The sequence below is a fragment of the Manis javanica genome, chromosome 1 (assembly GCF_040802235.1).
Source record: "Manis javanica isolate MJ-LG chromosome 1, MJ_LKY, whole genome shotgun sequence".
In the NCBI taxonomy this organism is placed as follows: domain Eukaryota; kingdom Metazoa; phylum Chordata; class Mammalia; order Pholidota; family Manidae; genus Manis; species Manis javanica.
The window spans coordinates 126110240-126129904 of NC_133156.1; the positions used below are offsets into that span (position 1 = coordinate 126110240).

The 19665-nt window shown below is 47.0% G+C and overlaps 1 protein-coding gene across 4 annotated transcripts in view; it reads right to left on the reverse strand.

The window, feature by feature from the left end:
- PDZD2 (PDZ domain containing 2) overlaps positions 1-19383 on the reverse strand; it is a 356980-nt gene extending 337597 nt beyond the window's left edge. For 3 of the 4 annotated variants that reach the window (XM_073237473.1, XM_037001759.2, XM_073237468.1), the window contains exon 1: positions 19102-19382. The gene's annotated coding sequence lies outside the window, so the exon portion shown is untranslated. Of the gene's footprint in view, positions 1-19101 lie in introns of all 4 variants that reach the window. The other variant, XM_037001705.2, reaches the window with a different exon arrangement.
- Between the last annotated feature and the right edge of the window lie 282 nt (positions 19384-19665).

Genomic DNA, 19665 nt, shown 5'->3' on the forward strand with positions numbered 1-19665 from the left:
GGATAAGAGTGGTTGCAAAAATAAATTAAAGGGCTTCATGGAGAGGAGCTCAGAGATTAAACCTAAGTATTAGTTAAGGGGGTAGGAAGAAAACCAGGAGAGATGCGGCATCAAAGAAGCCAGAGAATAGTGTTTCATAAAGGAGGAAGTGGTCAGCAATGCTAACTGAATTCAGTATTGAAAAGTTCCCACTGGACTTAGATGCAATGGACATTGGTGATCATAGCAAGAGAACTTCAGGGAGGGTTAGAAATGGAAATTGGACTGCACAGTTCACTGGGGAATTAATGAGAGATTAAAGAAGTGAAAACAGCTGATGTAGACCAAGTTTCCAGGTAATTTTGTTGTTAAGGATATAAGGGCAAAGGGGTCCTAAAATTGCAGAGGGGCGAGGAGTGCACACAGCAAAAAGAAACACTTACAGTTGGGGAGGGGTTAGAGACAGACGGGGAAGGGCATACTGAGCAAGTCTGACTGTTAAAGGAGGAAGAAGAAACAAGGTCCTGAGCTAGGGGGACATTTTCTCAGAGGCAGGATGGAGAGGACACAGGCTGGATGTGGAAACAGGCAGCTTGTAAGCAAGGGAACAGGGCTAGGAGTTTCCATGGATTCTTTGAAGAAAACATCCAGGTCCACGGCTTGGAGAGAGGGTAAGAGTCTTGGGGAAGGGGAAGAGTTAGAATAGAACCTCATGAATGGCAGGGGAAGGTGACTGGGGTCCTGTAGAAAGGCTGTCCACCTGTCCGCTAGCCTGTGTGGCTGATGAGTTTGGAGGTCATTATTTGGCAGGTGTAACAATCCAAATAGATGGGTGGGTTTTTTCCTTTAATAGAAATGCTTAGCAGCCAGGACATAGGGGTAGAAAATGCAGGCAGCTGAGCTTATTTGGTATAGAGATTTTGGAGGGTGGGGACAACAGAAGGAAAGGAGATAGGGAGTTCAGAGTACTGGCAAGGGTGTGGGTAGGTAATGGTCCATAGGGCTATGGGATGGAAGGAGAAGGACTTGGAAGGCAGCTATTACTTTCCTACACACCTCTCCCACTAACTCCCCCATCTTGTACTCTTGCCTCTGGTTAAGTCATTTTACACCATGTGTTGCCTGGAGTAGCACGCAACAGCCTAGATGGGTGAGATTAGTGCAGAGCGTCAACGCTCTGTTTCTGGTCCTATTTAATAGTCATGCCACAGTGCTGATGCACACTGATCATAATGTCAAACAAAATACCTAAATCCTTTCACATGAAGATTGCTGTTAAATCAGGTTTCCCACCATCCTATAATACATGCAGTTGGTTTTTTCAGACACAAGTGCAGGACAAACACTTGAGTCCCTTGGTTGATTCTTGCAAGTCTTGGCCTATCCTGTAAGTCTATTCAGATTCTGATTCTGGTGTGAAATGAGGTCGCTGTGCTCCCCAGATCTGGGTCATGAGCAAATGGGATAAACATGTCATCCAAGTCTTTTCAAGTTGGCGATAAAAACATTGAACAGGAGCAGGAAATCCAAAAGCAGAACTGTGCCCGACTCTCACTTCTAAAGCCCTCTGGACAGACACTGATCCATCAAACCCTTCACACAGGCATGTAGCCAGTCAGCTATAAATCGCCGCATGCTGCTACCGTTCAATCCACATCGCTCCATCCATCCTGCCCACAAAGATATCACAAGGGACTATCCAAACACATTGCTGAAAAGTTCAGATACACTATGTCAGCAGCTTTCCCATGATGTACCGGTCTAGTTACCTTATCCCTGTTGGACAAAAACACAATGTGCTTTTCTTTGCTGTGTCTTACACACCTACGACCAGATGGAAATTAGTTTATGAGATTTTACAGCTTTATAACGTTTCCTGTCTCACCATGACATCACTTTTCTCTGAGCCTAGGGTTTCAAAAGGCCACAAAGGTGTTAAGAACTTAGTTTCTAAACCTGCCTCTTACTACAGTATATCAGGTTACCTGATCTCCTGGCTGTTGAAATGAAGAATGTTAGCCTAATGAGGAGACAGGGTATAACAGAAAAGCCACTACTTCAAATAGAGGGGGGGCCCCCTATAACGTGGCCCCTCTTAGCCCTATGTTGGAGCTTCCTCCCAACAAGCCTAATAGGCAGTTTAAATTTCATTTCTTTGAATCTGATTTGAAAATTAAGGCAAATGTGATTATATCTGAGCTTTTCTGAGTACATCATTTTCAAACAGAGTATTGAAATCTTGAGATTTTAAATCTCACAAGCTGTATTCAGTTGCTAAAAAAACAAAAACCCACAAGATGAGAAAGATACAGATCAACAATAACCCAGAGTGGAAAGTGTCAGGGTGTTTATGAAGGCTGTAATCCCTAATTCTGCCGAGTGACACCCCTTTCCCTAGGCATTGCTCCATAGAAGCTGCCAATATATTAAACAAGACAAGTTTTGCCAATCCATCCACATCTGTTTACCATCTGCTGCTGGGGACACAAAGAGGGGAAAGGTATGACCAAGTGCCCTCAGAGAATTTACAGTCCAGTCTGGGAGGGGATTAAAAAAAAATGGCACTTTCACCAAAAGGCTCACCAATCAAAGCAGCATGTACCACATGCTGGGTGAAGTGCCAGGCAGCAGGTAAGCTGGAATTCTGGGAGAGGCTGCCTGCCAGAGGCAGAGGGAAACACTTTTTACAAGGAATGAGATTTTGCCTGGATCTTAGGGGATGGAGAGAATTTAAGTAATGGGTAGGTGGACATTCTGGGTAGAAGGTGTGGAATAAATGTATAGAGCCCATGCAGATGAAAGAAGGTAAGCCAGATCCCAATCCCCTCTCACTTTTCAAATATAAAGAGAAAAGCCTTGATGCTCGCCTGGAAATTAACAAAGAAAGCACTTGACTCTGAACTATGGGGTCTGCGCCCCACACCCATCAAAGTTCAGCCAAGTTCACACAGGGATCAATGTCCACTAGGATCATTCTAACAAGATGCTCCTATGAAAGCCTTAATATGCTATTATACACTGCATAAATTTCATTAAAATCATCTACTGCAATGTCAGTTTTGACTAATGGATTTCCTAATAATGCAACAACATACAACACAGAGGTAAAATCCCAAAAGGAAGAAAACAAATAGTGGTTTCTTCCTGGTTCCACATCAGAACCACCGGAAAAGCATTCAGAAAATACAGTGCTTGAGATGGGCTTCCAACAATGACATCACAGTCCCTAGGGCATGAGTATCTAAGTGGAAAAGGCCAGTGATTCTACTTCATTCTCTCAAATTGTTTTCTGAATGTCTACTGCATGCCAAGCATGGTTCTAAATGTTGAAGATACAGGAGTGAATCAAATAGACCCCCCTTCAAAAAAATACCCTCACAGATTTTACATTATAGTGGGCTGTGAAAGGGCAGAAAAGCACGTTAAGCCAGTAAGACATATGTTTAAAAAACTGTCAATGTGCTAAGGAGAAAATAAAGCTGAGAATGGGGATATGAAGTCGCAGGCTGGGGTCGGGTGACATGGAAGACGTCAGGGAAGGTGATATATGAACCAAGAACTGAAGGAAGCGAGGGAGCATCTCAGCTACCTGGAAGAGCACAGCAGGCAGAGGGGACAGCAGGTACAATGGCTCAGAGGCAGAAGCATGCCAGTGTCACTCAAGCTCACCGAGAGAGTGATAGAGATGAAATCAGAGGGGGAAGGGAATGGAAAGGGAGGAGACCACCAAGGGCATATGCTATGCAATGAGTTTGGCTTTTACTCTGAGTGAGAATGGAAGCTACCAGGAAGGTTTATACAGAGAAATGACATGATCCAATTTACTTACTAGAATCATTCTGGCTGATCTGTTGAGAATAGACAATGGGGGGAAAGGGGGCAGATAGCAATTAGCAATTCCTAAAATAGTCCAACTGGCAGATGAGAACAACTTGGATGAGGGGAGAGGCAATGAGCAATGGTCAGATTCTGGGTATATTTTGCAGAACTAACCAGAGACAGAGCATCTGGAAGGGCAGAGTGAGAACCAGGAATTTGGTTTTAGATGTTAAGGTTTGAGATGGCCAGGAAATAGCAGAGATGTCAAGCAGATAATTACCTATGCAAACGGTACAAGATGGAGAAATCTTGGTGCAAATTCCTGGCTTATGGATGGCATTTAAAGCCATGAGAAAGACTGATGACACAGGTAATGATCAGAGAAAGAAAGAGAGTGAGAACAGTTAGTGAGTCCTGGGCCCTCCAGCCTTAAGTGGTGAGCTAGGAGAAGGCAGCCAAGAAAACTGGGAAGGAATGCTGGCTGGAGAGCAAGGAGTAAAGCCTGTAGAGTATGGTGTCCAGAGATCCCAGGGAAGGAGGCACTTCAAGAATAAAGGAGGGTGAACTGTGTACATCAAATACTTTGAAGAAGCAAGGAAAAGGCTGAGAATCAGTCCTTGGATTCAGCAATGCGGATGTCATTAGCGACCTTGCCAAGAGCAGTTTGTAATGGGCAGCAGGATGGAGAACCACTTCTTTAGGGTGTGATATTCTTGGGCACAGCTTAAAAACATATATAGAATGTCTGTCTTCCCCACTGGAATCTAAGAGTCTAGCATACGGTAGGTGTCAAATAAATATCTGATTTAATGAAGAAATTAAAGGGCTGAACAAACTGTACTGCTCTTCAGGTAGTTCATGAAATCATCTAAAATGTTCAGTGTGAAGTGGAAATCCCTTCATCTGGAAAATAATGTTGATGGAAAGATAACTATTAAGACACTTGTATTGAAGATTCATCTTCCTACATTCTAAATCATAGCTAACACTGCTTCAGATGTCCTGTCTCCACCATTAGATTATAAATGTCTTCAATCTCATAATCTAAGGGTGGGAGCCTTTCAGATTTGAGGGAGCTTCCTGGATTAGTTGAAGGCATGACCTTAACTATGGACCAGTCTCTTTCTCCTGCTTAGTGTGACAGTCTAATACCAGTTTCATTCATTTGAAAAGCCTCCATGAAGGACCCACTAGGGTACAGACACTGTCCTAGGTGCTTGAGTCACACATCAAACAGGACATGGCCTCTGCCTGGAAGAAACCTCCAGTCCAGTATTTATGACCCACAGTAGGCATCATTTCAGGAAGTGGCTCTGGGTCCATTGTGGACTGCAGTGGATATCCCCAAACAAACCCCCAGGTGATGGAGCACCTTGGTACATCACTTAGACTCACTCAGGCCTGGACATATATAGGCAAATATGCTCTTGGGGTCCCAAGTCTCCAACAGAAGTGGGGTTCGGGAGGCTCACCATGTCCTTGAAGCAATGCTTTCTCCACTGTTTCTCCTTCATCCCCAGAGACAGTTAACTAATTTGATAGGACTGATAATTCAAAGCAATCTGAATTTTATTTATTTTTATTCTGCATGTGTAGAATATGAAGGGTATATACTTTTCTCTACCTGACATGTGCTAAGTAAATGTTAGTTGAATGGAAAAGAAAAAAAGTTGGTTTGCAGCAGTGAGAACAAAGTATAAGCTCTAGGAGAGAACTGAACATAACTGATAATACAACCTCCTTCACATGTTTGCTGAGTTTTCAGTTTTCAATGGCTTTGTGGGAAGTTACCCACCTCTTATCTGCAGGACCACCACTGTTAGCAAAGTTTACATGCTGTGTCAAGATAAAGATGGGGAGCAGTGGTTAATAAAGACTTACAACAAATAATAAGTCCAACTATCCTAGCGTGCAGGTTCTAGCATGGATTTCAACCAATGGATATCCAGAAGTGCATCTTGATCCAGCAAATGAGAGCTGTGACGAGTGACAGTATTCAATATCAGAATAGCACAGACAATTCCTGCTAGACTCCATTGTGACTACCTACCTGTTAGCAGGGACAATGAGCAGCATCTCTCTTTGGTTTATGATAAAAATAAAGGAGATTGACAAGGAGTGACACTGTACATGCACAACCCTCCAGGCGAAGTTCTGGTTACCATAGCAAACCCTGCTATGACATATGAAATGGCCAGAGTTCTGCCTTCCTGAAGGAAAGCAGCTATATTTGCCAGATACACTAATCCACCACCAAAGCCTTTTCTACAGATAAAAGCCCAACCTACATTTGTGGGTCTTGGCTACTCTCACAATTACTATTTGCCTGAAATAGTAGCTTTTTGTCTGATGTTAACTTATTGGGATGCTGGTGTAATTCTCAAGACATAACTCATTTCCAAAAGGAGGTCCAATACCAGGGAAGGAAATAAATAGTTGCTTTCTCATTTTCTCTGTCTGCAACATTGGCAGAAATTCTTTTGAGTCCCACATCTTGCAAGAACCTGTCCTTTGGCCGCCTCCATGACTAGCACACAGCTGGTGACAGAGAAATGGACCAATCTTTAAGCAAGACCCAGTGGAAAGGATCTTGCTACCAACCAGTCAAAAGATGAAGTCTGTGTTCTCACCCTAGAATTCTATCAACTAGGAAGAGATGCAGAGGCAGAAAAAAACCTAACTACAGAAACATACTGGAGTGTAAGGAAAACCAAAAGGAGGAAAACCTCAGGGCTTTTTATGGATGCAAACAAAGGAGGTAACTCGGTCATCTCTGCCTTTCCTGTAAGAGTTCAAGGAAGAGGGTGTAAACCATTAAGTCTCTGGATGGATCAGAAAAAGTCTTGAGCCTAAATGCCCAAGCAGGGAAAAAAAAGAAAGAACTTCTAAGCTTCTCAAGCTTATGCTCCAGGGCCAACTTTCCAGAGAAAAAGTACATTTAGAATCTAAATATATCTCTTCCCTATGTTTTAACAATATGTGCCCTGGGTTTGTGGGTAGAAAAATTAATGAGAAAATTCAGGATTCTGTAGGGGTTTTAGGAATCCCGGGCAGTTCTTGCCTCTCAGAGGTTCTATGTAGAATAATGGTTAAGGACACAGGCTTAGGAATCAGAGATTGGGGTTCAAATGCTTGCTCCAACTCTTAACAGATGTTCAAACTCAGACAAGTAATCTAAACTTTTTGGGCTTATTTTTTGTCATCTGAAAAATAAGGATAGCTGGGATCAGTGACTGGAATATAGTAAATGCTCAGTTTGTTCAACAACTACTTACTGAGTGTCTACTATATATCAGGCACTGTTGTTGGTACTGGAGATACAGTGAAAAACACAAGGTCCTCACCTTGTTGAAGCATTCCAACAGGTGAGATAAGCAATAAATAAATCAATGAAAAATTTATTTCAAACAGAACAGGAGTAATGTGATTGAATGCTTGGGGACAAACATTTTAGATTACATGATTGTGGAGAAGAAGGCCTATGAAGGTCTGGGGGAAGTAGCTTCCAAGAACAGGTGCTTTGGGACAGAGCTTGGTATGTTCCCAAACTGAAAGAAGGCCAGTGTGTCAGCACAGAAAGTGAGGGTGATAAGTGGTAACAGGGGAAGTCATCTGAGAGGCAGGTTGGGGCAAAGGGTCTGACTTGTACTAAAATAGCAAGAAGAAATCCCCGGTTTTAAGCAGTGGAGTGACGTGACTTGATTTGTGTTTTAAAAAGACCCCTCTAGATGCTCTGAGGAGAAAGGACTAGGGGTCAAGAGTACTCTCAGGACGCCCAGCTAGAAGACTTCTGCCGGAGGCGTCCAGGGACAAGATGGTAGTAACTTCAACTAGGGTGGCTGCCATGCAAGTGGGGAGAATGGGGTGGGTACTGGAGGAAAGGCCAACAGGACTTAGCTGCTGGATTTAGCTGCTGGGTGTTAGGAAAAGAGAAGAATGAAGGGAGGTTTCTAGGTTTGGGGAAGGAGCCTTTAAGTGGATGGTGGCGCCATTTACTGAGATGGGAGGAGAAGAAGGAAACAACTAGCCTGAGGGAGAAATATCAAGGATTCCATTTTGATCATGCTAGGTCCGAAATGCCTATTACACACCCATGTGAAGAAGTCGAGCTGGCAGTGGGACATGAGTCTGGAACTCAGTGGAGAGGTCAAGGCTATGGACATAAATTTGGGAGACAACAGCATATAGATAGTAGGTAAAGCCGTGAGGCAGAAGCGATCTCCCTAGGAGAGAGAATAGCTAGAGAAGACCCAAGGTCATGTCCTGTGGCAACATCATAAAATAAATATTAGTTGTTACTATTTTCAGTACACTGGGAAAGAGAATGTCAGCCAGTTGTTATTATAAGCACCTTCTTATCCATCTATTTACCCATCCATCCCACCATCCATTCATACCACAATCATTCAGCACATTTAGTGAGAGGCAGGAGAGAATAGATGCAACAATAAGTCAAGAGTGCAAGCTCTGAAGCCACTGTTCTATTTAAATCCCAGTTCCATCTGTAACCTTGGAGAATTTGTTAACCACATTGCATCACCATCTCTCCAGAGGCAAAAGGGGATGTACTGAATTGAAGGGTAGCCCTCCAAAAAGATACGTGCATGCTCTAGAACCTGGAAATGTGAGCTTCTTTGGCAAAAGAGTCTTTGCAGATGTAATTAAATGAAGAGTTTTTGCAGATATCATCACTGTAAGGATCTCAAGGTGAAATCATCCTAGATTATCTGGGTAGTCCTAAATCCAATGACAAGTGTCTTTCTTTATAAAAGACCCACAAAGTAGAGACATGCAGACACAAGAGAAGACATGAACACACAGAGGTCAAGGTGATATGAAGACAGAGCCAGAAATTGTGTGAAATGACCACAGAAAAGGTCAACAGCTACCAGAAGCTAAGAGAGGCAAGGAAGGATTCTCCCTAAGAGCCTCCAGAGGGAGGTCAGCCCTGCTAACCCCTTGATCTCAGACTTCTGACCTCTAGAACTACAAGAGAATAAATTTCTGTTGTTTTTCAGCCACCAACTTTGTGGTAATTTGTCATAACAGCCCTAAAAAATGAAAATGGCATACAACAGTATATACCTCATTGGATTTTTATGAGAATTAAGTAAGTTAATGTGGGTAATGCATCCAGAATAGTGCCTGCCAAAGAGAGAACATTCAAATAATTGTGATTTTTACCCATGTGCTGGACATTGTGCTGGAACCCAAAGAGTATGGGGGGAAAGACAGACCATTTCCAGAGACTTCAAAGTAAGGATGGTGCCCAGAAGCTGAGCAGGTGAGGGACCAAAAGTGGGAAGGTTGCTCAGGTGCCAAAAATTGCTGAACACTGCTCTCCAGAATTCCTTCAAAAAAGAAGTCAGTAAGCCTTCCATCTGCTCAGGTTTTCAAAGATGAGTAATAGGTCCAGACAGGGGTTAATGCAATCCTTTCCAGTAACTTTCTCTCCTCCCATAATCTCACTGCCTGCTCCCTCATGAGAATCCATGCTGATGAGGACATTTGGAGCATGTTTTCTGGGGACAGCTGTCTCTCCTTTTAGTTAATAACATTGGGAATACTGGTGACCAAGGTGGGGTGGGGCTGGTGAGTGGGCAGTGAAAAACTGTGGAGGAAAGCTATGCCAATTTTCTATGCTGAGTGATTTTATAATAATATTTGCATGGCTGCTTTAAGCTTGGAAGTTAATTTTCTTCACCAACAGACCCATAAAGCATGATCTAGTTTTACCCAAATCTGTATAAAATACAGTGTGCCAAAGTGGGGGGAGGGGGAACCCAACTGAAACATAGCTGAAATCAGACATTTTACAAGTGGCCATTGGCCAATACACAAAAATGTAAAGAATTTATGGACATCTTGCTTTATTAAAGTTGGCCCACTGTCATCTTCATAGGTGTAGAAAAAGAAATGTTTAAACACCTAAAGAGAGTTTGTGATTATATTTGATCCCCCACATGCAAATATAAATAGTGTTAGAAACCACTTAATATTCTTCAGGGGTGAGGAGCATTACTGGGTGTTCAAACTTGCGTACACCAATCCAAGATACTATGGTTAACCTTAAACACACCTGCCTCTCTGCTCTCCAGAAACAGTCTTATAGAATGTCAGAAATATACTACTTTCCCAGGATGTGTAAGCAGGGCAAACAGATTCACACTAGACAGGCATCTGCAAAGTGCTGGCCTTTGGTGAAAGGAACAAAAGAGCCAGTGTTTATTGTCTTCCCCCCTAGGTATCCCAAGACCTGGTCAGGAGTGACCATAGCCAGACAGGGCCCCAGGAAAGCAAAGCTCCCAGGCACCCTCTCTCCTCCTACCACTTTCCCCTGGATGCCCAGAGGGCTCTGCTGTGAGGCAGCCCAGTCCCCCCACCCTTTATTGAGCCCACCAAGATCCAAAATTACCCTCTCTCCCACCCTCCTCCCAACACAACCTCTATTTGTTCAGTGGGCCAGATTCAGCCAGGGAGGAGACTTTGGATTTCCACAGCACTAGATATTGCCTCTGCTCATGGCAGGAATCATATTCTGCATTTTATCAATGTGTCTTTATGTTTAGCAAATCAGAATGATCACTCTTCAGAGTTCAGGACAACAGAGTGTCCATGTTTTAACTGGGACATTCAGCTGAGGTAGCAGTTAGTTAAAGTCTAGTCCATGCAAAGCCAAGTACTAGACATGTCCAGGTGTTGATAAGAAGCAGATCATGAATGGCTCAGCTCAAATCCATTTCCATCCTGCTAACAAACCTCAAAGACCCAGTCTGGGGCATCATTCTGTTAAGGGCACATATGCCATAGAGGCTCCTCCTCAGGAGGCTATTAAAACACCATAGATCCGATCTGAAATGAGCTAAATTTACTTCAGCCTGAAGGCAAGGGATTGGATCATTCATTTTCAAGGGCTTACAAATCCTTTAGAGTTTGTGATTTTTGTATCCTCATCTAGACAGTGAAGCATTTCAGGCTGCTTGAAACAACAAAACTTCCCCTGTTTCCTTGCTATTATTTCATCTTAAGCTTGTGGCAATACTGTGTGCAAAGTGAGTTCTCTTTGCTGCAAAGTCAGTTCCCCAAATGTTGCATCTCCACAACCTCTTCATGTGTCCTAGAGTGTTTTATGAGCCACAGAAATACCTTTAAACCTGAAAACAAGTAATCCAAGAATAACTTAATTGGCCAAATGTTCAATCTTATCTGATTTCATTAGACTGCTTCATAAAGAGAATTAATCTTAAGATTCTGGTTTTCTGCAAGTTAACAGCCCAGTGACTGTTCACTCAATGTATTTATGTAGGTAATGTATGCATCAAGGAGCCAGGCCCTCTCAGGACAGGGATTGTTTCCTGGCCCCACTAAGAAATGGAGGGAGACCACAGCCAGGGGCAGACCTCTTCCTGGAGCTGGAGAGACTTAAAAGACAAATGTGTCTTCTCCGCACACTTAGTGCCTTAACAAGCCATCTCTCAGCTCAGCCTTATCAGACCACAAAGGGCCTCTTCAACTACTGAGTTTTCAGACCATAAATGCTCCCAGTGTTTTCTTGAACACATTTGTAAACAGAAATTAGAGCTCTTTAGATCACTGGCAATTCAAGTCTGAATCAGAGGACCTACCTCAATTCAAATTCTGGCTCAGCCCAGTACTGCAGAACCTATAGGAAATGACTTCTTTCCCAAATGCATCTTTTTTCCATTTCTAGACTATGGGTATTATAAGATCAAGAATTTAAACTTTTTAAATGCCATAAAAGTATCTATGATTCTTTATGCAACTGATTCCTAACCCCAAAATTCAGCATATCTAGATATGGGCCATTCAGGTGGAAAATAAATTAAGAATGGTTTGAGAAAATATTTTATACTTCTATTTCCTTGAAAAACATTCTGTACATTTTCCCTGAGTATCATTTGATTTTGCATGTATCTATTACATATTTAGTACATTGAACTAAAGGTCCTTTTCATCCTCTCTTCATTAATGTGGGAGAATATTTATTTAACCTAAATATAATCATAGATCCACTAATAATAAAACCAAGGGGGTTCAAAGATTTTAAATTCTTCCTCACTCACCTTCATCTTCTACAATTGTCATTGAAAGACAGTAATTCTCCAGATCAAGCAACTGTAGATTGTGGTTCTAGTTCCAGTTGTACTGGAATGAGCAAATTCTTTGCTTTTCTGGACCTCAGCTTCCTGAAATGCAGGAATTAGCAAGTCTGAATGCATTGCCCTCTTCCAAACCACAGAGGAGAAACTGCAGATTTCCCTGCTCTTTGAGCCCTGGCAAGTTGACCTCTGCATAAGAGAGGGATGTGAAATACAGACAGATCCACTGAAACAAGTCAACAGATAAAAAGGAAGACATCCTGAAAGATTCCTTAAAGTGGAAACAGGGAGATGAGGCTGCTCCCAGCTGTCCAGAGCTCTTCAAAGCTGAAAGAAAGTGTGTCATGTCCACTAAAAAGTCTTGCCGTCTACATGCACTGGGCTGTCAATGACTTTGGTGAGAAGGTTATTCATTATTCAGCACACTACCAGAAGGACCCACTACATACCAGCAGCTGTCACTCGAGGGGCTTGCATACATAACCTCACTACCTCGTTTTACTCCTCCTAAGAACAAGCGTGTGAAGTAGCTATTGCACATGAGGAAACTGAGGCTCCAAGATTTCTAATGATGTAGGCAGCAAGTTCTCTGCACTGCTAGGATTCCTGCCAAAGTCTCTGATCCCAATTTCAAGCCCTTCCTTTCTCTCTTGGCTGCCTTAGCTGGGGCCAGGCACCAGGTTCACTGACCCTCAGCAGCAGCAGCACCTCCGCCTGTCCACCCCAAGCCCCCAGCCCCGCGCAGTGCCCTCCCAGCTGTCAGCAGGTGTCCCTCCTGTTTTACCGGGACTAACTCTTCCCTCTGCTGCATTGCAGGTCCCTCTCCAGCACCTCAGCCAAACTCTGCCTTCCTCTTACCTTTCAGGGAAGGCCAACACTAGCTTTTTTCTTCCCCTGCACCTGCTTGTGATCATCTCTGGCCTTTTCCTTCCCCAACACCCTCTTATCTTGTCTCCATTCTCTACCACTGTTCTTTTGTTTACCAACCATGCCTGGGAGGGGAATTGGAGGAATCTTCTGAATAAATTTTCCCACAACACTACCACCTTCTCAAAATACTGTCAGGATTATTTTTAACTGGCACACTTCTGGATCCAGTGTCAGTGTCTGTAACCCCATTTCCACCATCTCGTCAATCACTCTGCTTTGTCCTTGCAATCTGGCTTCCATGACCATCTTTTGCAGACGCTGCTCTCAGTCTCTGTCAGTGGTCTTTCCCTATCATCCTCCTGGGATGCTGGCCCTTCTCAGACATCTCTGCCTCTGTCTGCTTACCTCCCTCAGAGGTCTGCCTGCCTAGCAATCCTACTTGATGCTGTGGAGACACTTTTGAGGGCAGAAGAAAGAGGTTAAAAACTGTTGGGTGTCCATGTCTGTTGTGTTAAAAAGATTCACTTCTCTGAGTTTGGTCCTGCCTTTTGTGGGTTTGTCTTCTTGGAATGTTTCCCCTGTGGTTGGAGCAGTAAGAGGGGCCTGGGCCACCTTCCAACCATGGTGGAGGGGTCACTGACCCTCAGCAGCAGCACTTCTGCTTGTCCGCCCCAGGCCCCGAGCTTCACGCGGAGCCCTCGCAGCTGTCAGCAGGAGCCCCTCCTGTTTTACCAAGACCAATACTTCCCTCTTCTGCATTGCAGGTCCCTCTCCAGGGCCTCACCCACCTCTGCTTCCCTCCAACCTTGGTCTGTCATTTAGGCCCACATGATCTAGGCCAAAGGAATATCCACGATGCTGTGTTATCTTGTCTGGCCTACCAGGCTTGAAATTTCTGAGTCAGGATTGGAATGATGCCCTAGAGTACCATCAGCTGTGGGGCTAGCAAGGGGGTCCTGGAGTGTTGCCTATGCCTCTCTCTCTGAGGAAATCGGTGGTGGACTCATGGAGGCCTTATCTGGACATGAATAAGATAAGGTCCTAAAGAAACAGGCCCAGGGCAGCATTGTGAGTGTGCAAGTGGGCTCTATAGAGTGAGGTCGAAAGCAGGGGGACTGCTTAATGTCTTTTGGGAGAGTGAGGCAGAGAATTCTCGAGGCCCTTGGGCTGTGTGGGGGCCCGGCCTATGGCCGAGGCTGAGCCCCACTCTAGCTGGACAACGCCCTAAAGATGGCGCCTGCTTCCTGCTCACCACCCTTTCCCCTCTTCCCTGTTGGGGATTGGCCCAGCAGACTTCCGTACCCGTGCATAGCTCGTGCTGCCCGCTTAGAGTGGCGCGTGACACCTATCCGCTTAAAGGTCACGCATGATACTGTCCCGGATTGGTTGGGTGACTGAATATAAGGGAGCCCGCTGGGAGGGAGAGGAGCTGCCCGACAACTGCTGTAACCACCGTGAGAGATTAGAGAATAAAGCCTAGAGAAGAATCAAGACCTTGGGCGTGTTGCTTCGGTCCCTGAAGGGTCGCGACAAGTGGTGCCGAAACCCGGGAATCGCTAAACCTCGTCGCGACCTGATCCGCTGACCCTGGCGCCTGCCGATGAAGTAGAGCTTGTAACTCTTCAGGAACGTCGCTGGACGCCGTTCAGTCGGCTGGCCAGACCGGGAGAGGGAACCGAGGAGGGTGAGTGGATCGGCGAGTAAACTGAAAGTATACGTGGCAGGGCAGACAGCAGGCAGTTGCGGTGGGTGTTTATGTGTAGTGTGTGTGTCCTGTTAGTGTTTGTGACATTGTTTATTATAATAAATGGAATGAGGAGGCGCCAGTGAAGGTTCGCAGAGCAGCGACGAAATCAAAAGGTTCGCAGAGTGGCAACGAAATCAAAAGGTTCGCAGAGTAGTGACGAAATCAAAAGGTTCGCGGAATTAGCGACGTAGTCCATCTAAATTATAACTAGGATACTTGCCCCTTTAGAGAGAGGATGGGGACGGAGGCCTCTAGGGTTAGGGCCGAGGACAGAAGCCAAGCTGCCGAGAGGCCATCCAAGAGGGGGAGGAAATATTAGAGGAAGTACGAGAAGAGCGTGCCTTCGCAAAGGCATCGGAAGGGGGATCTGAACAGGGACTGCCATCTGATGAGGACATGGCAGTCAAAAAGGCCCGTGTGGGTACCTCAGTGGCCCCTCACCAAAGAAAAGAAGGAAGCAGCCCACACTTTAGTACAAGAACAGATAGCAGCTGGTCACCTCCAGCCCTCTACCTCGCCATGGAACACACCTATTTTTGTAATTAGGAAAAAGTCTGGCAAGTGGAGATTATCAAAGACTGTTTCTTCTCCATCCCGCTTCACCCCAGAGACTGTCAAAGGTTTATTGCCACAGGGCATGGCTAATAGCCCCACCATGTGTATGTAAAGAAGGCTTTACAAACTGTCAGGAAACAGTTTCCCCTGATAATCATCTATCATTATATGGATGACATCCTTTTGTGTCATGAGAGCAGCAGGGAGCTAGAGACAACCCTCAGGGTCAGGGTATGGTGGAACGCACCCACCTCACCCTCAAGAATGCCTTATATAAACAAAAAGGGGGAATAGGAGAAGATTTTAGAACACTGGACAAAAATGGCCGCAGTGCAGCAGAGCGGCACGGCCAACAATCCAATCCAAAACACATGCCTAAAGTTTTGTGGAAGGATGTGTTGGAAGGAACATGGAAAGGCCCGGACCCAGTGATAATCTGGACCCGAGGCTCGGTTTGTGTTTTTCCACAGGACCAGCAGAACCCCGTTTGGGTGCCTGAACGTCTGATACGCAGAGTGGAAAACCCCAGAGCGGAGGTACAAGATGATCGCACTGCTTCTGCTCCTGCCGTGGATCCTACAGCAGGCGACGGCGGAGCCGAGCTGCAGCTGTAGCCACCGCCGTGCTGACTATCACCATTCCTATGGCAGAGACGCTGAATGGTCTGTCCCAGGCCACTGAACCTTTTTCAAGAACAATTGGACCTCTTGGGGGAGGTTTTGTCTGTGGGCTGTGTATATGAGGGTGTATTACTGGTATTCCTTTTCATAATTATTCTAAAGCTGCCAACTTGTCCAGACAGTTAGGCAAGATGTTAAACACCACCAAAGCCTGGTCAGGTGTAGGTGTCATAGGAATATTGCTAATTGTGGGCCTCCTCGTGCTTGGGAGGAAAGTCTGTTCCATACAAAAACAGCAATGGGGAGAACGGAAGGTCCTGTTGCAGGCCATGGCAGTGCTAGAGGAAGGCATCTCCCCTAGAGTATGGCTTAATATGCTGGATCAGTAGTCAAAGACGGGTAAGATCGGGAGCTGCGCATATCAACCTAAGACAGGGCGCAGACCTAAGCTGTCTGTTGCCTGAGGACGGGTAAGAATGCCACAGACTCCGGACGACTTAAGACAGGCATGATCCCGACAGCCCTTTGGTTATAAAACAATAAAGGGGGAGATGTGGGGGCCCGGCCTACGGCCGAGGCTGAGCCCCACTCTAGCTGGACAACGCCCTAAAGATGGCGCCTGCTTCCTGCTCACCACCCTTTCCCCTCTTCCCTGTTGGGGATTGGCCCAGCAGACTTCCGTACCCGTGCATAGCTCGTGCTGCCCGCTTAGAGTGGCGCGTGACACCTATCCGCTTAAAGGTCACGCATGATACTGTCCCGGATTGGTTGGGTGACTGAATATAAGGGAGCCCGCCGGGAGGGAGAGGAGCTGCCCGACAACTGCTGTAACCACCGTGAGAGATTAGAGAATAAAGCCTAGAGAAGAATCAAGACCTTGGGCGTGTTGCTTCGGTCCCTGAAGGGTCGCGACAGGCTGGATCTTGAAGAATAAAAAGTGGTTCGTCAGGAGGACCAGGGGAGAATTCCAGGATCTCACACCTGCCACTACTCCCCAGAAAATCAGCACTGTAGAGGCAGAGGATGAGGTCAGGAGGTTTACGGTTTACAGCATGTGTGTGTCTGTGTATGTGTGTGTGTATGCCATTGCTCATTTTGGCCAACACGGTGTTCACACTCTTAACCTGCATGTGATCTTTGTTTCCTCCTCACCCCGAATCCATGCAGTGCCCATACTTCATGTCCATGTCTGATGAACCTTTCTTTCTCCCTAGCCTTCTGCCACCTGCCTACCCAGGTCTCTATTTCCCCCCACCCTCCTCTTCTTATTACACTGACCTTCTCACTAGGCCCCTCACCTCTCATCCTTCCCAACCCCAACTCTTTCTGGAAGAGATCAGACTCATCTCCCAGAAGCACACAGCTGAACATGACAATGCCTTGCTCAAAATTCCCAAATATTTCCTTATCAGCTGCAGGCCTAAATTCCTCCAAGTTCTTAGCTCTGCCTCCTCTCTCCGTCCATCACATCCCCGGGGGCCACACCCTAACTCAGGATCAACTTCTCAGCACGCACCATTTCTACCTAGCTTCTCTTCCACAAAGCCTTTCAGGTCTCCTCAGTCAAAAGTGACTTCTTTCTCCTGTGTACTCCCTGAAGTGTTTTATCTGGACTACTCTTCAGTCATTTTATTCATTAGATCATCCTTTCACTACTTAATCCAGATATAAGGGTACCATTAAATGCCACATGTGCACTGGTTTGGATTGGAGCTTTCAGTAAACTTATCTTCTAGGAGGGTGCCTCTTTCATCTTTGCTCACCCCCAGGAACCTCCAAGCCCCTGTGCAGAACAAACCACAGGTACTCCAAAAATAAGGAGGTTGAAATGAATAGAGAAATTATCGTAAGTTTCCTTAAATAGTAAACTGCCTTAAGTGCATGCAAAATCAGTTTCAATGAGAGAGATGTAAAGTGTAACCCAATATTTTTCCCGGGCATATTAACTATGTCAAGGGAGGTGCATTTATGTGCTTTACATGGTGTATGGTTCTGCTACTTCCCCTCCCAGCATACCTCCCTACTCCTACATTCCACCCAACCACACACACACACTCACACCACTATGTGGTTATTAGTGGAATAGCAGCTCTTGGCCCACCACAATGGAAGGAGTTGGTTAAGCTGGAACAACCCCCCTACAGCCAGGGGTGTGTTCTGAGACATTCTAGTCTGCCCCACAGGCAACTCCCACACCACACTTGCCAACCTGTACCTACTTGACCCCCAGCTAGAAGTCACAGACTAGAAAAGCTGGCCCTGTAGAATTACCAGGCCCCTAGAGCCCAAGTTCAGAATAGGCTGAGTGTGGCAGATCCCCCTTAGAAAAGGGCCAGCAGCTCTGAAGGTGCAGGGCAGCTGTCTGTAAAGCAGATCCAGAGTACCACTTTCTGCACCACTCAGCGCCCACCTTCAGAGCTTCTCAAGGGAAGCACATATACCCAAAGCACCCTACTCTGTGGAAAGCAAGAGGCCGGTTAGGCTGTCAGACAGATGGAGCTGCTTACCCCAAAACTCCAGCACCTCCAGGTCCCGCACAGGGCTGCAACTCTGGAATGCCCTCGTGCCTACCATTCCAGTCTGTGAACAGCCTGTGCCAGACCTTGTCCTCTTCACACTCCAGTGGCCCTTATCAAGGTCTCAGCATGGATCAGGGCTGCTGAGGACAGGCTTCTCGCAAACTCCAGCCAGGGTCCCCAGATCCTCTCCCTACTCAATTCAGCACTGCAGGGCAACAAGCAAACTAAAGGTCTAAAACGTGGACGCAACCCCGAGGCGAGGGGGAATGGAGGCCAGGTTTTAGAAGGGACTCCACTTCAGAGAGAGAGCAGGAATTCCCCATCGGTATGTCCCCCATCTTCCTGGTAGATGTCCCCAGAAATGCCCTTGCTCTTTGCGCGTCCCTTCCACACCCTCGCCCCCCCGCGCCTCTTCCAGGGTCAGGCAGGGGGCGAGAGATGAGGAACGGCGGGAGGATGGACCCCAAGGCAGTACCTGAGGCCTGAAAGCCTGGGTTATCTCCGCCCTGGAGGGGATTACAAACGATACCCCAGGGCTGGGGACCCAGGGCGCACGCCAGGACAGGGGATCCTGGCCTTGCCTGAGTGTGCCCAGCAGTGCGTCTCGGGTTGTCCTGGTGTGCCCGGCCCGCCCTCCTCTGGCCCTCTTCCCGCAGCTGCATTCTCCGGCCCCGGCCAATGCAAGAGGAATTTGAGCCGCCCAACGCGGGACCAGGGTTCGGCGCCCCACTCCCCGCCTTGCTGGGGCTGGGATTCCCGCAGCCGGATTTGCCACTAAACTTTCCCGGGCGCACGCGGTCTCTGGGTGCCTCCCCACACCTCCAGCTCATCTGGAGCCCCAAGTCCCGACCGCAGGGGGAAGGTCGCTTCACCTGCGCGCGGCTCAGCGGAGGCTCCAGGTGCTCCTCGCGCGTCCGAACCCAGGCGCCGCCCGGCGGGTCCCCGCGCCGCTGCCGCCGCCGCGCCTGCCTGAAGCTGCAGCGCCGCGGTTCTCTCGCAGGCACCCGAGGAGCAATCCCGGCGCCCGCGGCCTGGCTGGTCCCCGCAGCAGCCACCCCTCCGCGTCTGCCTGCCGGGGCCGGCACGCTCGGTTGCTGGGAGTGCGCTCCTCGCCGGCTTCTCTGCTGCGCAGAGCTGGGGCTCCACCAGGGTGGGCGGGGATTCCCCCCGCGCTGGTGGACTCGAGGGGCGGGAACTGCCTTCCCGGAGTGACAGGGACGGGGGGCGGGGATTCCCCCGCGGGAATGACAAGGTGGGCGGGGATTCCCCCGAGCGAGGCACACCGCCGACAGAATCCCTTGGAAAGAACCCCGAGTCCTGGAGCACTGACTTCAGAAACCTGGGGATCCTGGGAGAAAATGATCCAGGGAGATGGCAGCCTACAATTTCTAGATGGCGGGGCTTGGGGCGCCATCTAGGTGAAAGAGAGCGAGCTA